Source organism: Penaeus chinensis, chromosome 35, assembly GCF_019202785.1.
Source record: "Penaeus chinensis breed Huanghai No. 1 chromosome 35, ASM1920278v2, whole genome shotgun sequence".
Taxonomy (NCBI): Eukaryota; Metazoa; Arthropoda; class Malacostraca; order Decapoda; family Penaeidae; genus Penaeus; species Penaeus chinensis.
In genome coordinates, this window is record NC_061853.1 from 37,386,404 (window position 1) to 37,386,707 (window position 304).

Consider the following 304-nt stretch of genomic DNA (forward strand, 5'->3'; position numbering starts at 1 on the left):
TTATTTCTTTCTGATAGTTTGGGTTTTCCTAATTTTAACTTTTGAAAAATTTGATGATTTTTTCAAAAATGTAAAAACTATTATCCCAAAAAGGGAAAAATTTAATTTAGGAAAAACGATTCTCGATATCGTTTTCAACAAAATATTTTTCCCCAAAATTAAAAACGCCCCGATTTTTTGTTTGATTATAAAAAAACAAACTTTGTAAATTTAAACGAATAAAAAATTACGCTAAAAAGGAATTTTGATTTTATATCTAATACTTTTTATCATTACGTTCTTTGATAAAATTTTATCTCATGGG